At 55.1% G+C, this 17,926-nt stretch overlaps 1 long non-coding RNA gene across 2 annotated transcripts; it reads left to right on the top strand.

The window, feature by feature from the left end:
• Window positions 1-3,006: 3,006 nt before the first annotated feature.
• Window positions 3,007-8,174, top strand: LOC311532615. Of its 2 annotated transcripts, none has more exons than XR_014714415.1 (3): window positions 3,007-3,246; window positions 4,437-4,672; window positions 7,227-8,174. It is a non-coding gene; the product is annotated as an uncharacterized lncRNA (long non-coding RNA). The 2 variants fall into 2 exon arrangements; XR_014714416.1 differs by having other exon boundaries at window positions 3,007-3,325.
• Window positions 8,175-17,926: the final 9,752 nt, after the last annotated feature.

The following is a 17,926-nucleotide window of genomic DNA, read 5'->3' as shown; positions in this document are numbered from 1 at the left end:
CTGCAAAAAGGTTCGGGGGTAGGCAGGGGAGGAGAGCTGCGCGGGACCAGTGCTGAACAATTTCGTTTGAACCAACCCCCCCCGAGCTGATCTCCTCCTCTGTGACGGGGCGCTATTGTTACCCCAATTCTACAGGGAGAGCGAGCCAGCCGGCACATGCGTAACCCGTGCGAATTCAGCACGGCTCTTTGTCCCCCTGTAGTGGCTAGACTGCACGTAACAATTCATGCCCCTGCCTTAGCGGAGCAGAGGCTCCTGTTCTAGATCTCCTGGGTTCAAGCCCCACTGACGCCCTGCCTAGGGGTGTCGTTACAAGGGCTGACCCATACAGGGATGGGAACTGTGGTGGAGCTTGAGACAAGTGTCCCTGGCTACAAGGAAAGTATCGTGAGTGCAGGGGTAGGGTTCCAGGTGACGCTTGTCTGTGCACGGAGTGGCAGCTTTTCTGATGTACGGTTTTAGCGTCGTGTTGGGGGTTTCATCCTGCAGGGGGAGGTTACAAGTTTGGCATCTGATTCATGGTGAAAACGATCTGTTCCTCTGAGGCAGAAAAGCTGTACCGAATGTGACTCCTCCGGAAGTTGTTTCACGGGGTACCTATAAATAGCAGAGCTGGCCAAAGAGATTCAGGGGGAAAATCTTCATCAGAAAACTGGGTTTAATCAAAAAATGAATCACGCTTTAATTTTTTTTCCAATATTTCAAACCAAAATCATATTTTTTACCACCCCAATGTTTTCCTACTCGTGTTTCTTTTTTTCTCCCACTTCCCTGCAGTTTCCCAGCTGGCAAAATTTGTGAGAGAGTAACACGGCAGGAGATAACCTACGGTCTGGTACACAGAAAAAATTTGGAAGGGCTTTTCTCACGTTTTCTCACACATTCTTACTCTTTCCCAAATTTTGCCAGTTGGAAAACAATACAAAGTTGTGGAAAGTGGCTTTATTCCATTTCCTCACACCTTTTCCCCTCCTTTCTCTAGCAGATAAAATGTGCCCACGGAACCTTAACCCAGCCCCCTTGTGCATATGCAGTCTGATCCAGCCGTTCATTGCATATTCATAGGCTATTTTTCCCCCCACGAGGCACATTCCTGGCCCCAGGCTGACCCCCCCTGCCAAATTTCAAGCCCCTGGAAGGTTCTAGAGCTTCTCACTGAAATTGTTTCAAGACTTTTCCACCAGGGGAGAACAACGTTCTTGGAAATGGCGGAACGGTGTTTGCTGAATCTTTCCGACACCAGGCGAAAGTTTGGCAAAGTTATAAGCCACTGAAAACAGGGTTTTATAAGGGCCACGGCAGGCGACTTTAACAAGAGGGGTCACTACCAGACGTCTTCGCTTGTCTAATGATGCCTGTTTTCATTAGGGTGCCCAGTGGCATTCATCGGCTTCCCGAGGAAGGCGGGTGGATGCACTTCTGTGCTGAGCTTTCCTGCTCGCAGTGGTTCTGGCTGAGCTTCCCCGGTGCAAACACGCCCTTCCTCCTTTCCAGGCTTCTGACGAAGTTGGCCGCTAGATGGGGGAGTTATGCAGGTTTTGGTGCGTTACGACTGATATTGGCCACTTTGCTTCACAGTAACCCTATAGCTCTGGGTCTGTCTGCAGAGAACTCCCCCCCCCCTCCCCATGCAACTTATCGTAATCAATAAATGCACAAGCCGAACAGATCCCCATGAGCATGAAGAGCAAGGGGTTAAAATCTACAGGCCCTGTGGTTACAGGCCCCAGGCTAGCTGTGGGCCCTGCAGAGCTTTCTTGGTCCCCTTGGAGGGAAGGCTGTGTGGACAGAAGGGTGTGAAGAGGTTTTTTTAGTCCCAAAGTCCAGAGCCGTAGGGCACAATGCACAAATCAAAGGCTGCCGATGCCCAGATGCCATGGTGATGGGCAGCTGTAACTGCCAAGCCAGTTCTCCACCAGCATCCCAGTATCTCTTCCCCACCAGAGGGCATCTCTGTCACCCATTCACTGAACGGCACAAGGGACTTCAGGTGGATTTGCTCTCCCATCCTTTCCCTGATGTTTCCCATCTGCACTCTATGGTGTAGCCAGCGCTCCCGCAGCACGGACCCATCTTGCCCTCAGGTTCCGCTGCAGGCCGATTGGGGTGGGGAGTGGGGTTAACCTCCCAGACGCGTCTGCTGGTTCTGCCACGTGCTGCCAGGGAGGGTCAGCTAAAGCCAGGCTCTGTGGCCAGTGAGCGGAGCTGAGAAGGGAGCTTGGCTCGCTGGGCTCCCAGGCCAGTGCCCTGTCCGCTAGACCACACTGCCTCTGTATGCAACTGTTTATTAACATCACTTGTACTGCGGTAGTGCCTGGCAGCCCCAGGCACGGGTGAGGGCCCCCTGGCGCTAGGTGCTGTACAAACACAGCGCAAAGAGACAGCCCCTCTTCCAATGGCCCAGGTCTATCATTTATAGTAGGGGACTGACGCCCATGTCATCTGGCGTGTGCCGGGCTGTGATTGGGCTTCAGCAGGTGGAGAGGTGGGTCCTTTGCTGATCATTTGAACCAATCGGTGGCAGCAGGTGTGGAAAAGGAGGCGGGACGTTTCCCAGGTGTAAGGTAGCGGACGGGGGGGGCTGGTAAAGAGAAGGGGCTCTAGGCAATGAGGCAGGCGCTACTGGGAAGAGCCGAGCAACGTTTCCGCCCCAGACTGAAGAGGGAGGTGATTAGCTCCTGCCCCACCCCCACACGCAGAGACCAGCCATGCCCCGTGAGCCAAAGCCCCTCGTTCTCAAGCAATGTATTTCATTCTTTACCAATGAGTACGGTAATTGAACAGCACTGCAGACCACGCCAGGGAGCCTATAAGAGCCAGCCAGGATTTGTCATCAGGGCAAAACTGATCAGCCGGGTTGGAGGGGTGGGTCGAGGAGGGTCCCCTGCAGGTGTGCTATAAGCTGCTGCTGGAGATGGGGTGCTAGAAATGGGAGGCCTGTGGCCTAAGCTGGTGTGGGAGGCGAACCAGGAAGGGGAATTCATGGTTTGGGCCAGCGTGGCTTCAGGTAGAGCGCCTGGGGCAGCAGGTACCCCAGTGTGGTGGGGGGTTCTGGCACGGCGGGGGACCCAGGCTCTACGTGGGTCACTGTTCTGATCGGCGTTCTGGAACGTGCCTTGCTGCGAGGACTCTGCCTCCCTGCTGCAGGGGCCGGTCCGTCCCCTCCCACGCTGGGATGGGAGACCGAGCAGCTTAGCGGAGCGGGCTCCTCGTTCGGCGCGGACGCTGGCAGCATCTGCGCGAGGGGTGAGTCCCGGCGGGCGGCAATCAGCACTCGCTCCCAGGCGGCAGGCCCTCAGATTGGCGCCATTAAGTCTTCTCAGAGGTGGGGCCCGTGCGGGGGCTGGCCGGAGGGGGGGGCGGAGGGTGGTCTCCGGAGGAGCCCGTAGGCCGCTCCAGCCCTGGAAACAGCTGTGAGGCGATAAATCTCCAGTGGTTCGCTAGGGGCTTTGAAACAAACGCATCAAGGCTGGAGGGGCCAGGAACCCAAAGCTGCCCAGTGCAACCTGCAGAGAGGCCCATGCTGATACCTCTGCTCTGCTGACTCCAGGCCTATAACGCAGGGGAATGAGGGAAAACAAAGAGATCGAACCCAGCCAAATCCCTGCCGTGAGCATTTCGTGGCACTCAGAACCTGGTCACAGTCCGGCCACATGGAGAAGGCTCTGCCCAGCAGTCCCATGGGACTGAAAAGCTGGGGCCATATCGGGGTACAACCCCGCTGTATCTGCAAGGGTCTCCCCAGCACAGCAGAGGGTAGATGGATCCTGCAGGGCCCAGCTGTGGTGACATGGCACCAGTGCGATGACAAATGGAGCTACCCCGCGTCCCCCATCCCTGCAGTGCAACATCTGCTGAGTGTGGGGGGCGGGGCATGCTAGCCAGCCGCAGCCCCAGGTCCTAAACACAGGTGACTTGCAAAGACTTTGCCCCAACCCCGGTCTGGATCCCTCTCCAGCTGTCCCCATCTGATTGGCCAGTCACTCTTGGCTGACCAGGTTTAGAAACGGCACCGGTCCCAGCCGGACTCCTTTGAGGTGGCGAAGAGGCCATTCCAAGTGCTGCCTTTGTTGGACGTGCATCTCCCTAATACACACACCCTGGGACCTTTTAGGGCACCGTGGATGGGTTCCTGGGTGTGGGAGCTTTGCAATTGCTCTGTGGCTCGCAGGGTAGAAGGCGGCTTGGAAGCTAGATGGAAATCGCTCATTTCAGCAGCAGCGTGGGCCGTACAATCTACCAGCACACCAGCCATAGATCACGCCGAAGCAAGGAGGGCCGGGGGGAGAGATAGAGCCATGTCAAAGCAGCAGGAGCAGTATCCAAGCAGAAAAGGCTACGGCCTCTGAGGTCGTAAAAGGGGAGTGGGGAATGTCAGAGCAGACACGGGGCATTCAGCCGGCCCAGTAAATCACAGCCTTTTTTCACTCTGCCAGAGTATGCTGCCTTTAAAATGCCCTGGTTACCTCCGTGAGCGATCAGCCCCTGGACCGACTGTTGTCCTCCGGCTTAGAGAGGCATCATTGTCAGAGTGAAGGAGACAACCTGGCTAAGCAGAAAGGGGACGTGGGGAAACCCAGCCAGCTGGGGAACCGGAGAGGACAGCTCATCACCCCGCTTTAAGCCACCCACCTCTCCGAAGTGGCTGGCTGGAGCTCTGGCCAAGTCCATGGTAAGTCAATGCTTTACTGGGGTCATGGGGACGTTCGCTCAGTGGCAGGTGGGCATGCTGCACCGGAAGCTGCTCTCTGTGCACGCTGCAGGGAAACAAGTGTGGACAACGGCAGGCTAGATCCTGAACCCTGGGTAGCTTTTCCCCCTGCCGGGAAGGGAGAATGGAGGCCAGTGGAAGGAGGAGTAAGCAAACAGAATGGAGGCTGCACCTTAAGGGAAACTCCTTCAGGTGGAATCTGGGGGCCAGGATTTCACCCCTGTGTTAATGGTGCTGTCCGGGTCCGTTGTGGATAGCTGGGTGAGGAGACGCTAGTGAACATGTCAGTGCCAATGGCCAGGAGCACGGCATTACGGCTACAGATTAGCCTCTGCTCTGGTCTCCAGAGGGGAGAGCTGGAACCTGCTGCTGGAGCTGAGAAAGGGGCATTGCCTTGCAGGTCGAGTAAGGGGCTGGAAGCCCTGGTGCTCAGTCGCCTTGAACAAGTCAATTAACCCTCTCTGTTCCTCAGTTTCCTCAATGGGGCCAATAATGCCTGGCTCGCTGGGGGTGGGGGTGGAGGTCTTTCATGCCAGTAAGGAGCTTAGCTGGATGTGCCAAGCTGTATTATTGTAAGGCCAGTGAGGGGGGGGGGAGCTTCCTTGCCTCTCCTTTCCACGGTCCATCTGACAAGGGGCCAAGCGCTCCCTGATCAGCGGGGGACATCTCCTCGGCACCCTGCAGGACCGGGCCTTCCAGGCTGGAGAGCAGGAGGACAGTAAAGCACGAGCCACATGGCAGATTTCCTTATTCCCCTTTGCCGTAGGGTCAAGTGCCAAGCGCTCGGCCCCCCACAGCTAGGACCGGATTTCCCCCCAGAGCCCAATGCCTGATGCTCTCTTGGGAATCTGGCCCATGAAGTAAATGGGCCATTCCCAGGCCAGCTCTCCCAGCCAAAGCTATAAGTGGGGTAAATCAGGGTGTTACAATGGAAACTAGTTACCCCCTGCACTACTTCCTCTCCATAATGCCCCTCTGAACTCTCCGCGTCCATTGGATGGGGCAAAAAGCAGCTGGGAATGTCACAAGAACCACGTTCCACTGCTCCCGGCCTCTGCTCCAACACGTGGACGTGTGTGTCATTAACACAGCAGCCCCTCTGCCCCTGGGTTTTTTTCTCGTACTCTCCCCTGCAACTTGAGCTGCTTGAAAATGGAAAATAATTCTCTCTCTAGACATTTAACTGGTACTCCCCCAAACCTCAGAGGTCCTGCTGGGGAGCTCCGGTCACATTGGGTTGGTTCCGGCACTTTGGAACAATCAGAGTGCAGGATGTCCCCTGAAAATCCATCCGAGGGGGCAGGGCTGAGCCCATCACACTGGGACAGGGCTTTGAGCACAGCCGGGGCTGCGGAGGGTGTATGCAGTGCGTGTGTAACCCACGGGGGAAGAGCTACCGGTCCCCACTGTGCCGATCCACAGAGGACATGAGTTGTTAAAGCCTCACCCAGCTGTAACTCCTCCCGAAAGCGCACCTGCTTTGGAGGGCCCTGGGTCAGACCCTAGTCGTACCTGCTAAGACGGGGGCTGTCACACAAACCCAGTGAGTGAAGCACAAGCTACGTACCTCGCTCACCCAGCCTCAGTCTAGGAACTTGGTATACAGCTGGTCTCGCAATCCCCACTAATAACACTGGCCCGGATCTCAGCGGGCGTTAACTGGCGCCGTCCCAGGGAAGTCAGCAGAGCTGTGCTGATACAGACCAAAGAGGGACATGGCCCCGTCTTTCTTGTTATAAATTCAAGGGTGAATTTCAGGCAGATGCTGTTAGTAGAACTGGGGCGGGGAGATTGATCACCGTGCCCCCCCTTCTAGGCACAGACGGATGCCTGTGTCTGTGTGCAGGCCGCCGAGATAAGCTCTCCTGGCCCCGGGGCGGGGGTGCGGAGATAGGGCATGAGTGATGGGGCCCCTCCGAGGAGCTGAAGCATCGCACAAAGGGAGCGAGGAAGGATGGCACAAAAGCTGCAGGACTTGATTTGCCGGCCTGTCTGGGCACCATAGTGTGTACACAGCCGGTTAGGAGAGGACAATAGATGAAAGGAAACCACCAAAGGCTGCAGAGAGACAAAAGGGCAGGAGGCTGGAACTGGCTAACAGCAAGGGAGGAGGAGGGGAGTGACTGCTGGAGGAAGCATTGTCTAGTGGTTAAAGCCCAGGGCTGGGCTGCAGGAGGTCTGGGTTCTAGTTCAGCAGACGTGCTGTGAAACCTTGGATTGTTAGCGGGTGCCTAGAAACCCCGCCCTAAGGAGCGAGGTGGCTTACCCACGCTGGGCTGGGCGATTGGAAGGCTCTGTTGACTTGAACGGAGCCATGCCCATTTACCCCAGCTGAGGATCTCTGGCCAGCTAAGTGACTTGCCCTGGGTCATGCAGAAAGTCTGTGGCAGAGCAGGGACTGCCCCCCGGTCTCTCCAGTTGCAGGCTAGCACCCTGCACCAGCCTTCCCCGAGCCTGACACCCGCCTGCGGGGGCAGGAACCCTACTCACGCTTCTATCTGTCTTTCTAACTTAGCAGGGAACTAACAGAAGAGCCTGAGGACCAACCCCAGAGACCGCGCCATGAGCAACACTCGACTCCCCCTCCATCCGCCTGCCACAGCCAGAGCGCCCCGAGCCAGCTAGGCCACCCCTCGTCATATGGCCAGCGCTGACCGCGGCACCCACAGGCAGCTGCTTCCTTGTGTCTCTGCTTGGCAATGATCCGAAACAAAGGGGGTCCCGGACTGGTCGCCAGGCTCCTGCGGGAGGCTCAGAGAGCTCTGGCTTACTTCTTAGTGATGTACACTCTCCTGCTGGGCGGGCTGCTGGGCGCTGGGTTGATAGTACAGTACCTGGCACTGCGGTGAGCACAGACGCCGCCCCAGGCCCGCCCTGGGTCCCAGCAGACCTGGGCCCTCGTCCTGGCTCTGCCGGTGACCGTGGACAAGTCACGTCCTTGCTCGGGGCCTCGGTGTCCCCACCTGTACCAAGGAGACAATGCTGCTGGCCTCCGGTGCGCAGTGCTTTGAGATCTACTGAGGAAAAGCACTGGAGCAGAGCTAGCTCTTGTGAGGATACAGGGAAGGATCAAAGCCGTCTCACAAGCCCCGTGGATTTTAAAAGCATGGGTAATCCACACCTACGCAGCACGGTCCCCTTTTGTGGGGCCGCGGCCACCCGCAGAGCGGCTGAGGAACACGCTGCAGCCTTCGCGAACGGCAGTGTCTCTTTTAGCTCAGGCTCATGCTTTAAGATCCCAAGGTTCCAGGTTCAATCCCACTCCCCCCAGCGGCATTGTGTAACACATTCAGCTACCCGTGTGCCGAAAGGGTGCTCCCCTGCCGGGGGAAGTGGGGGCCCCCTGTGAAGATGCGTAATGGACCCTCAGCAGTGGGTTACACACCCAGCACAGTGGGGCCCCGACCTTAGCTGGAATGTCTGTGTGTGCAATAGGCTAATAATAATCCTGTTGACCATGGAAGTCGGTTGGTTGTATTTGCCAAAGCTGTGTCAGCATATAGAATGTTATGTGTGATTAGCTCCTGTCCTGCAAAGCCAGAGGGGAGTAGAGGGGGGCAAAAAGTGGGAGACACAGTGGAGCATACAGACCTATAAAAATCGAGGGGGGAACTACCCCCGGGCCTCCTAGCAAATGATGCCCCTGAGGGCAGTTGCCCCACCTTGTATCCAGGCTGTGCGTGACGCTGCTTTCCGTTTAATGCTGGCATTTCTGGGGACCCAGGGCGGGTGTGGAGAGGGAGAGATACAGCCTGTCGGACAAAGGTTACGATGTGATCACTTCTCTCCTCCATCCCTCGCCATGTGTCCGCCCCTCACCCCCACTCGTGGCCCTTCCTTGTTTCAGCGGGTGGAAGAAAACACTCCTTTGAAAGCTGTTCCTAAGCAGCGGGGGACATGGGGGGGACTAGCCCTTGCTCCCTGCTAATTGCAGTGCTGGCTCCGGGCACATTATGAAAACGCACAGTCGTTAGGCTGGTTCCTGCCATGCCCGCAGGGGCGGGGCGGGTAATGCTCTCTCACTGTGAGATGGCCTAGGTTCAAAAGCCGCCCCCTCTTGTTCCTTCCCGCTGCCTTTCTACAGCCGTTTCCGCCTCCCTTTTTGCAACACGCGTTCTCGGCTCTCAGCATGGCCCCGTCACAAAAGAATGAAGCCCACTGCTCCTGCGGGTTGCTCCCCTTCCCATGCGGGCTGGGAGGGGCAGCCCTGGAAAACGCAGGCCTCTTTATCCAAAGAGCCGGTGCAGGCCAGCCGCAACCCCCATCCTGCCCCGTGCCATGGGACCGCCCCGAGCGGAGGGAGCTTTCTCCGCCAGCCTCTCTAGTGAGGCCACCATGCATGGGCTCCAGGCGCAGCAGTTGCTTTGATCCCCCGAGGTCCTGAGCCCCCGTGGGATGCTCCGCAGAGCATGTAAAGTTGGGCTCAAGGATGAATGGAAGCCCTCCCTTCCTGAGCGAGAGGAGGGCAGGCATGGCCAAGGCGGCGCTGCACCATCCCCAGAATGCCTCTGTGCCACGCACTCCCCTTGAAGGCCTCGCGCCAGCCCCTGGGCAGCAGCGAGAGCCCCCCCGGCCGGCTCACGCCCTTCTCCCTCGGGCTGATACGTGCAACATCCTGGACCTGCAGAGCGCAGGATCGAACCCATACCCCCACAGGCTGCCCGCTCTTGGCTGGGGATCTCGGCCCCTCCCGTTTGGTTACGATAGATTTGTATGATGGTGGCACAGAAACAACCCGGCCAGGCTCTGCACGGACACAGAGTGACAGTCCCTGCCCTGGAGAGCTGATGGTCTAAGTAGGCAACGGGAGAGTCTTGGTCACGAGTCAGCCCAGTCTGCCTTCATCCCAGTTATCTAGAGGGGAAAGGTTCTCTCTGAGCCTGATCCAAAGCCCGCTGAAGTGGAGGGAAAGACATCCCTTGGCTCCAATGGGCATTGGATCAGACCCCATCCCATCCTCTGAGCCATCTGCTCCCTCTCACCTGCTTTTCTAAACTGTGGGACCGGACAGCGAAAACAACTGCAAAAATAGCCCCGTGGTCCTGCATGTCTCCATTCGCCCCATCGCTCCCGCACCCTATCCCGTTGCTAACACGGCCTGCGCTGCGGAATCATTGCTGCCAAACGGAGAATGGGGCAGTCTCTGCTGAGTGCAGAGGCAGCATTGCCTAGTGGCTAGGGCAGTAGATGGCAACTAAAGAGACCTGTATTCCTGACTCTGCCACTGACCTGCTCGGTGACCTTGGTCAAGTCATTCCCCCCTCTCTGTGGCCCTGTTTTGCTTCCCACCTGCTGGCTGTCTTGTCTATTTGGATTAGAAGTGCTTCAGGACAGGGAAAGTCTCTTGCTATGTGCCTGGGCCTTGCCAAGTACCATGGGGCCCTGATCGTGGTCAGGACTTCTAAGTGCTAAAAAGAGCTAATAAAAATACCGTACCGGCGGCAGCCTCCGCCAGACGGGCTGGCTGCAGGACCTGTCTGCTATGAGGCAGGAGGGACACAGCTTGATGGTCAGAGCGGGAGAGTCAGCATGGCACAGTGGCTCGCGCTCTCCCCGGGATCTGCCTCCATGGGCTCCCCCTAAGCCCCTCAATGGGTGCGGTGCACTCCAAGCCCTGCCTCAGAGTCAGGTGCCGGACTCCAGGCTGCAGGGAGGCACCTGTCTCCGCTAGCAAGCCACAAAGGGGACCCAGCCACGTGGCTTAGATGTCTGTGGGAAGGAACCAGGCCTCTGCCTCACCCCACACCAAGTGGCAGGAGTAGGCGCCTGCCTTATAAGCTTTAGCCCAGTGGTAAGCACACTCGCCGGGGAAACTTGGCTCTGATTCCCCCCTGCCTGCCAGAAGGGGGACGATGGGTTTGAAGGGGGGGATCTGCCACCCCTCTGGCAAGTGCTCTAACTACTGGGCTATGGGGTATCCTGTTGGAGGGGGGGGGCTCCCCTAGTTTCTCTGTTGAAGCAGTTCCACTGTAGCTAAATAACAAACCAGGGACTTTAGCCAGGGCCTCCCCCACCAGTGTCTGAGCCCCACAGCGACAGTCACTCTCTCTGACCCAATGACTGCAAGTATTTAGCCGCTGGGCCAGTCGGAGAGCAGCAGGGGTCCTGTGGATCACAACGGAGCCAAAACTGGGCACCTAAACCTGAATCCGGGGTGCTAAATCCGGGGCTTAGGTGCCTAATTGCCTGTGTGGATCTGGGCCTTTCCCACAATGGGCCTCTGTTTCCTCTCCCCCCCTTGGTCTGGAAACTCCTCAGGGCAAGGACTAGGATAACGGGCACTGGGCTCAGCCAGGGCCTCTGGGTGTTGCCCTGATGCACAGAAAAGGTTAAAATGAGGCCCCCTGGGCAGGTCTGGCAGTTAATAAAAGCATCCTGCAGCCTGGTGCCCCCCCGCCACGACACAACACAGCCGCAGCTGGAAGGGTGATGGGGGTAATTGCATTGGTCTCAGTGGACGGTGATTTATACCAGCTGAGGATCGAGCCCAGGTTGCATTGCAGCCTGATTAGCAGCCTCCGGGCAGGGCTCCCCAGCGTTCCCCCTCTTGCTCTCAGCCTGCCTCGGACTCCTTTGCAGCCGGCGAGCCCACATAACATGGGAGAAGGAGCCGCACACGCTGACGTCCGAACAAACCGACCTTTCCCACAGCTTGATCAGAGCTCACTCCGCTTGCGCCTCTCCCACCTCTGGCCTGCTGCATGCCACCGCTGGGGCTCTGAAATGCACAGCCCACCACAGCAGGAGAGGAGCGACCGCGACATCCAGCTCCACGGGACGACAACTGGATCAGTCCTCCACAGGTAAGCAATCAGTCGAGGAACTGTGTTGCACGGGGACGGTTGTGCACTGGGCTCGTGCGGGAAACACGTTCTGTGCAATGAGCTGCAGGTGCCCATTAAACCGGCCAAGCCACTCGCCAGAGAAGGTAGCCAGGCCCAGGAGCGAATGACCCTTGGCGCCAGAATAACCCGTATAAATAGCACTACGGCATTCTCCAGTCACGGCCCAGCCACCGTTCACAATAGCGGTTCTGACACACCGACACAGGTCGTGCCCCATGCTGCTGTCAATGCCGGAGATGACCGGAGCGGGTAGGAGCCCCACGGGGCGAGGTGCTGCACAAACCTAGGAAGGGACCGTCCGTGCCCCTAAAAAGACAAGCCAGACACAGGAAGGATCATTCTCCCCATTTTGCAGACAGGGGGCCTGAGGCCAAGAGCGGTTATGGGCCAGATTTTCAAAGCGCCTAGAGATGCAGATAGGATTTTCCAAAAGCAGACGGCACCTAAGTATGTTTGAAAGCCTGGCCCGGAGGACCGTGCCCATTCAGACAGGAATGCTGAGGCAAAGGTAGGCCTCAAAGCCAGGCCCTTGAGCCACAGGCTATTGTCTCTACCACACAGCCACCCATCCGTTCCTAGTGTGGCTCTAGATCTTCTCCTTCAGAGAGGGTATTCTCACATCCCCTGCAGGAGGGCTGAGGCCCTTTGCAGGAAAACGTGAGCACTGTCTCAGGTGCTAGGGCTCTGCGGCTGCCCCCTAATTAGCTGTACAAATGCTACACTCCAACTCCCGACTCGAGGTAAGTGTTTTGCCTGGCGCCCGCCCCAGCTTCCCTAGTCTAGATAGAATCGGGTGACCAGACGTCCCGATAAAATCAGGACTGTCCCGATTTTTCGGTCTTTGTCCCACGTACCGACCGATGCACGGTTGGGGCACCATTTGTCCCGATATTGCGGCTTTGGCCGCTCCAGTGGGGTTTTTTTTTTTTTTTGCTTCCCCCAGGTGTCCCGATTATTTTCTCTGTTTAATCTGGTCACCCTAAGATAGAACCCAGCGTCCATGGGGCCTTCCTTGAACCGGCTGCCTTCCGCTGGCTGCGTGCAATCCCAGCCCAGGGTTTTAGCCCCAGGTGCTGATGCACGTTGGGCTGGCAGCCTTATCCCCGGCTCAGCTGGCATCCGAGTGAGGCACCATCTCATGGAGAGGCAGCCGTGTGCTCTGCGAATCAGAGGCAGTTTCAGTTTAGTGCCTGGGGAAGCGAAGCTCAATCTGTCCTGAAATCCTGTGCGGGATGAGTCACAAGGCTGGGAACCCACTGCAGGGAGCTTTCCTGAGCCGACTTACTGAGATGCTCCTTCTGGCTAGAGGAGATGGGGCTTCGCACAGACAGCGCCCCCTGGACTCTTCACAAGAAGCCCACCGGCTGGGAGAGCAGCTCTGGTGGGGAAGGTGTCCTGGGGGGAGGCGCACAATTTAATGGTACACATGGCAGCCTGGATGCTCCCCAAAGGGGTGGCGTTCCCCAAGCCAGGGGCTTTCTTCCAGAAAGGTCACCGCTCAGAGAAGGAAATGGCAGGAACAAAGGGAACCATTAGTCTCCTCTCCAGCTGCTAATGAGCTGTCCTCCCAGCCCTGACGGAATTAATGGTCTCTGTTATCTCCGCTCTGCAGCCTGGCGCCTGCTTTGTGATGCCAACCTGCAGAGAGAGAGAGAAAGATCAGAAAGGAAACAATGCCCATGTCTTGTACAACAGGCTGTTCCCCACCTCCCCTGCATGATCGCTACCTGAAACTGTCTGCAAAGCTTTAGGAGCTGCCCTGTGGAGCTAATCCAGGTGGGCGGAGGAAGAGGAGTTCTGCCATTAGGTTTAGAGAGTTTGGAAGCCAGGTGCAATTCTAATCAATTTGGGATATAATACAGGCCCAGAGGAGGTGTCAGCAGAGTATTTCTGTTCTGCGCAGCTTGGGGACAGGACAAGCCTGCCGGGAATGGGCAGTTTTGCCCCACCACAACCATGCCCACACGTCCATGCTGCTTACCAGGCTTTGGATCCAGAGAGCTACTTGCCCAGAGCAGGTAGCCCTGCCTGTGACCTTGTCTCCAGTGATGCAGGATTGGGAGTACAGGAATGGAGGTTGTTCGTAACTCTGAAATGTTCATATCTCTGAACGAAACATTCTGGTTGTTCTTTCAAACGGTCACAAACGAACCTTGACTTCACACAGCTTTGAAATTTTACTATGCAGAAGAAAAGTGGTGCTTTCCCTTTATTTATTTATGTTTAGTAGTCTAGGTTTAGCACAATACTGTACTGTTCTGTCTTTCATTTTGGGCGTGGGTGTGTCTGCTGCTGTCAGATTGCTTTCGGTTCCAAATGAGGTGGGCGGATGATGGGTCAGTTCATAACTCTGGTCTTCGTACCTCTGAGGCTCGACAGTAGCTAGTATTGGGTGGGAGAGTGCCAAGGAAAGCCCAGGATGCCACCAGGAACTTCAGAATTCTGGTGGATTTTTCTGAAATTGCTGTGTAAGGGAATTCGCTGGGGTCTGTGGGCTCCACCCTCATCCCTCCCAGAGCAGAGACAATGGAGAGTCGTTAACCGGCGCGGAGAACATCCTCATGTTGCCGCATTCCATCAGGCTGCCATTACTATTAAAGGCCACAGAGCTGTGGGGTGGGGAGCCACCCGGAGCCACGGCCAGACCACTTAGAAGCAGCAGGTTGCAGGGCTGCTGAGGTTTGGCCCAGCTTCCCTTCCAACAGGATGGGAGGCCAGGCCAATCTGAGTGACTGGCCAGGGGGTCGCAGCTCTGCTCAGGTTCCCCTTAAATGGGGCTGCAAAGCCCCTGGTTATTTATTCTTTGCATTACCATGAGCCCAGATCCTCAAAGTATTTAGGCACCTCCTATTGAGAGCAATGGGAGTCGTGCACTTAAATACCTCTGAGGATCTGGGGCCTAGTTGCTAGGAGCCCTAGTCCCGGACCAGCACACTGTATCACAGCATCCTGGCTCAGTGTTCTGTCCTGCCACCCTTGCATTACGTCTATTGTATGTTGCAGTGTTCCATTACGTTGCCATTGCATCGCACCAAGCGCTGGGTGAGTAACAGGGGTTTTGGTTCACTGGCTAGTCCAAGAAATTTTTAAAAATATATCATTTTGGGTCGACCCGAAACAAATATGTTTTTGAGATTTCCGACAAACTAAGAAGTCGAAAAATGTTTTGAATGGAGCGTTTCTTAAACTTCTTACAGTGTTAAAGAACAAAATTGAATGCAAGTTTGACTCATGGAGGGGTTTTGAATCCTGCTGGTGAAAGAGAAGCTTTCAAGCTCCACAGAAGGCACGTGGGACATGCACAGGTCTACACTTAAACCGCTGCAGCTTCACCGCTCTAGTGCTGCCATGTAGACACTACCATGCTGATGGGAGGGGGCGTCTCCCGTTGGCGTAGGAGGCCATCCCCCTGCCCGAGAGGCAGTAGCTAGGACGAAGTCTTCTGTTGACCTAGCCCAGCCTACAACAGGGTTAGTTCAGGATAGCTACGGTCTCTCAGGGTGTGGCTTTTTCACTCCCCTGAGAGACTTAGCTCAGCCAACGTAAGCCCTGGTCTACGCTTCAGATTTACTTTGGTATAACTACATCCCATACCAGCAGGAGAGTGAGTTTGTGTGTGTGTTTTTTGGAAAAGGGGGGGGGAGTGAGAAAACCTGGATTTGTGCTGGAAATGGCCCACCTTGATTATCATACACATTGTAAAGAGAGTGATCACTTTGGATGGGCTATTACCAGCAGGAGAGTGAGTTTGTGGGGACAGGGGGGAGAAAACCTGGATTTGTGCTGGAAATGGCCCAACTTGATTATCATACACATTGTAAGGAGAGTGATCACTTTAGATAAGCTATTACCAGCAGGAGAGTGGGGTGGGAGGAGGTATTGTTTCATGGTCTCTGTGTATATAATGTCTTCTGCAGTTTCCACAGTATGCATCCGATGAAGTGAGCTGTAGCTCATGAAAGCTTATGCTCAAATAAATTGGTTAGTCCCTAAGGTGCCACAAGTCCTCCTTTTCTTTTTACATCCCATTAACTGCTCTCTCCGGTCAGTTTACAGCGGCCTCATTAAAGCGACACAGCAGCACAGCGGCACCCGTGCAGCCGTGCTGATGCAGCGTCTACAGCGTGGACCTGTCCCCAGTTCTCCGTGTAGACCAGCCCTTGGCGTGTCAGAGCTAAATACAAGGTGGACGAGATTGTTTCATATCAGTAGTTAACGCACGGAAGAGGCCATTCAAGATGAAGTGGTCTGTTAGCACCCGTGCAATCTCAGGACAAAACCAGGGGTTAGTGGGTTACAGAGTGTTGTAATAACCCATAAATCCAGTGCCTTTAGACCGTGATTTTTTAGTGTCTAGCAGAGTTAGGAATCTAAGTTCCCAGGCTCGTCTTTGTGGACTGTTTTGGTGTTGACAAATCACCATTTTTTGCTGGAAAATTTGATTTGGCCAAAACGTTTCTCCCAGCTCCAACTGTATCCTGATATCCTCCTGCTGTGGTGTTATACCATGTGCAGTGAAGGAAAATATTTTCCCCCTGCTGTTAGGGGGCTTATTCCTTCACCCTCTCACTTCCCTGGTCCTTCTCGCATGAACAGAGAGCAACAATACCCGAGTCCAAAGGTGCAAACAATTCCATGTTTATTGGGGTGACCTTCCAGCAAGCTTAAATCCAAGTTCCTTTTTCCTTATTTTCGAATCCCAACTTACTTCCTGTTTGCCCCTAATTTATATAGTAATATTTTTAGCTATACCTTAACCAGTCATTTTATTGAAATTTACCTAACCTATCCTAACATATTGTAACGTGATTTGCTAACCAATTATATCCCACCCACCTTAATTAGTTTACACACAGCAAAATTAATTATACAGCAGACAGGAACAATAACAGAACCAGACAGAGACCATGCCAATAAACAATAACAAAGCGGGAACTATAATGACAAAACAATACAGAAGTGAGGATTTTACAACAACATCTATAAAGACATAAGGGTTTCCCAGTCTATTGATAAGTGAGTTCTTACCAAACAGAAAACGATCAAACTAAATTTCCGTTTACATCTTTTAGGCTCTTCCCTTTCTCTGGAGATGATAGCTCAGATCACCTTCCTAACGGCCCCTTATTTCTTACGGCCGTATTTCAGTATGACTGGTTCGGAATGTGAGGATGTGATCGTATGTTTTCCAGGTTCCGGCTGCCCCTGCTGCTTAGCCAGAGGCCTTAGCCTAAGAACAGGGCCTCAGACTGTCACAGGGAGAGAAGGCCCTTACACCAGCAGACAGTGATTTTGATTCTTTCTTTTACACCTCTATAACTAGCCAAGTGATAAGAATACACCTAAATTCTTAGAGTATAGGCCTTTACAGACAGGCCTGAATATCTATATCCTAACACCTGCGTTGACTCGTCCCACGGGGCAGAGCACGAAAACTAGCAAGTCTGCCCTGCACCGAAATGGTGCTGGGGACCAGCTACAAAGGGGTTACGTTCTCCTGGTCTTCGTGAACAGACGGGCACAAAGGGACATGACTCAGACTGCCTGACATTTCATTTTTAAAGACCTAGAGTAGAGAGCAATTTTTTTTCCCCTAGTACAAAATAACCCTGTTCTAATAACAACTATTAAACCACATCCTGCATTGAAGGCTATATTCTCCCCTCCTGTGCACGTTAAGATGGTGACATTAAGCAGCAGAGAAGCAGCATTGTCTAGCGGTTAGAACCCAGCGTGGTGTGTCAGGATTCAGCAGTTTCCAACCCTACCCACAATCACAGAGCAAGGCAAGTCACTCAACTGCAGTGCCCTCCGGGGAGGTTTCAGCAATCAATGAAAGTGCCTGGAGCTTAGAGCGAAGACCCAAGAGAGATGCTAGGTTTTCTCAGGAGAGCTGCTAGGGGCCCTGCAGGAGCCATGCGAAATATTTTCCATGAAACCAAACCCAGATCCTCCTCGTTCCAGGTACGGTCGCGAACTCTGAGGGCAGCTGAAATTCATTGAAAGGCTCGCAAGCCTGAGTTGATTTATATAGGGTTACCGTATTTGAACATTCAAAAAAGGGGGGGGGGCAGTGGATTTGTTCACGCCCCTCGCCCCCAACGCCACCCCTTCCCCGCCCCCATTCCAACCCCTTCCCCAAAGTCCCCACCCCAACTCCACCCCCTCCCTGTCCCATTGGACCCCTTCCCCAAATCCCCGCCCCAGCCCAGCCTCCTCCCCTGAGTGCGTCGCATTCCCCCTCCTCCCCCCTCCCTCCCACCCGGGCGAAACAGCTGTTTCATGGCACAAGTGCTGGGAGCTAGGGGGAAAAAGCAGGCATTCTCTCGAGTGATCGGCATTCACTTTCTTTCTCAAATGATCACCATTC

The sequence above is a fragment of the Lepidochelys olivacea genome (assembly GCF_965140295.1).
Source record: "Lepidochelys olivacea isolate rLepOli2 genome assembly, chromosome: 17".
Lineage (NCBI taxonomy): Eukaryota > Metazoa > Chordata > Testudines > Cheloniidae > Lepidochelys > Lepidochelys olivacea.
This window is presented reverse-complemented; position numbering and strand designations above follow the sequence as displayed.